This window comes from Echinops telfairi, unplaced genomic scaffold, assembly GCF_000313985.2.
Source record: "Echinops telfairi isolate 266 unplaced genomic scaffold, ASM31398v2 ScPeMD7_7469;HRSCAF=8507_1, whole genome shotgun sequence".
NCBI lineage: Eukaryota > Metazoa > Chordata > Mammalia > Afrosoricida > Tenrecidae > Echinops > Echinops telfairi.
The window spans coordinates 142314772-142317006 of record NW_022111373.1 but is presented as its reverse complement, the minus strand read 5'-3'; positions in this window follow the sequence as shown (position 1 = coordinate 142317006).

The following is a 2235-nucleotide window of genomic DNA, read 5'->3' as shown; positions in this document are numbered from 1 at the left end:
CATGGAACAGATAGGAAAGTAGGGTATCAAAACAAATACTTGAAGGCAAAGATAAAAAATGTTAATAATTAGTAACAGCTAGAAGCAAAGTTAATTCTCAGTGGGCTCATGATGCCAGCTATTTAATGCAAATTAACAAATGGCATTTTAATGTAAAGGACTTGAAAGTTAATATTCTAATTTTCCAAGTCAGATCAATAATTCAACAAACAATAATGTGTTTGAGGAAGGAATTTAGAACTGGAGCGATAACTTTATTCCAGAAGGAAGGGAAATGCTCTGTGAAGTTTATATTGGCGGATCCAAAATTAGACTAAATTAGAGTTCAGTGCCGCACGCGTTGGAAGGAACACCTCATAAGATTGAAAAGTGCAAGCAATAGCTGATCACAAAGTGATAAGATTGGTCTTATAATGCAGAGAATTAGACAAGCCCTTACGTTTGGAAGGATCGTGATGGATAATTCTGCATTAAACTGGAGTTGTTACAAAGCCCAGGCCACTGGTTGGGGAGAGATTGGTAGCCTCCCTGCGCCTACCATGGCGGGTAGTCATCCAGTAAAGCTGGAACTGAATGTACTTTTAGTGACAAATCATTTTTTTCAGCCCCAAAATAGGTAGGTTTATAAGGTGAACAATGACACTAAGGAGGTAGGTACTCCTTAGCAAAATTTATCATTTGGAACCAAAATGGCAGTGTTTGTCTAGAGAGAAAGATCAGAAGGCAGGAAGGGTTGGAAAAAGAGGAATGGTCCAGGAAGCACTGGGAGAAGGTGGAGTTTGGTACTTTGTGGGGATTGCAATCAGTGATGTGAAGCAAAATGTGTTTTGAGTGGAAAACCGATTTGCTCTGTACACGTTCACCTGATTCATATGAAAAAGTTGAAAATAAAGAAAGTGCCACTGTTTTAATTCTTGAATCCTCTGCCTCAAACAAAAGCTCCACACACGAGTAACAGGTCGCTGGTCTGGGTGGACGATTTTGACTTGACCTAGAAAAACGCCCATCGATATTCAGATGGCTGTGGCCAGGAGTGACCAGGAGTGACCATTATTTTTGTGACTGTTTTTACAAGGCACCTCGCCATCAGGGCTGACTCAAACCCTCCAAAACTGTCAGCTTCCACCTGTGCAGCACCTTGTAGTTCACAGAGTAAGTTTGCCGGATTGGGATCCTTAGGCCCATCTGGTAGCTGAGGGAGTTGAGAAGCTGTGGTTTGCCCCAGATCATGCCATTAACCACTGCAGAATTCCTTCCTGCACTTTGGTTGTGTGTTATCACATCCACTCAGCATGGGTGCAACATGCTCTCAAGGACGGGACACACCCATCAATTAAGGACCAGAGCAAGCGATGGAATGTCCCCAGCACCCCGGATGCCTCACTTGTTTCCCACCTCAGTCACCATTCCCTCAGATCCTGACTCCTGGTCCCACTCCTAGAGGGGTGGGAAATCACTAGAGGGATTTCTGTTGCCCTGCATACCTTGTTGCCTTTCCTTTTGATCTTAGTGGCTCGGATCCCTGGTGGCACATATGGTTAACTGATCAGCTGTTGACTGGAAGGTTGGAGGTTTGAGCCTACCCATATGGCAATGCTCTATAGTGTAATGAAATACAGTGTTGTGCTGTTGTTGTTGTTGTTGTTAGGTACCGTCCAGTTGGTTCCAACTCCTATAGTGACCCTAAGTGCAATGGAACACTGCCTGTTCCTTTGCCATCCTCATAATTGTTCTCAGGTTTGTGCCAATTGATGTAGCCACTGTCGAAGGGCTTCCTCTTTTTCACTGCCCCACTACGTTACTAAGCATGGTGTCCTTCCCAGGGACTGGTCTCCCCTGGGAACATGTCCAAAATATGTGAGACGAAGTCTCACCATGCTGGCCTTCAAGGAGCATTCTGGTTGTACTTCTTCTGAGACAGCTTTGCTGGTAGTTTAACGTGTGCTAGTTGCCATTGAGCTGGTTCTGACTCGTGCGCAACAGAACCAACACTACTCTGTCCTGTGCCACCCTAACAATTGTTGTTTGAGCCAATTGTGACAGCCACCGTGTTGATCCATGTCTCTGAGGGTCTTCTTTTTCACCGCCTCTCTGCTTTACCAAGCACGATCTCTTGGGGACATATCTATGAGTAGAATTACTGAAATCTGTTGCCATATGTTGACTACAACTTCACGGCATCCCTCTAGGACATATTTGAACTGCCCCACAGGGTTCCCAAAGCTGTAAATCTTT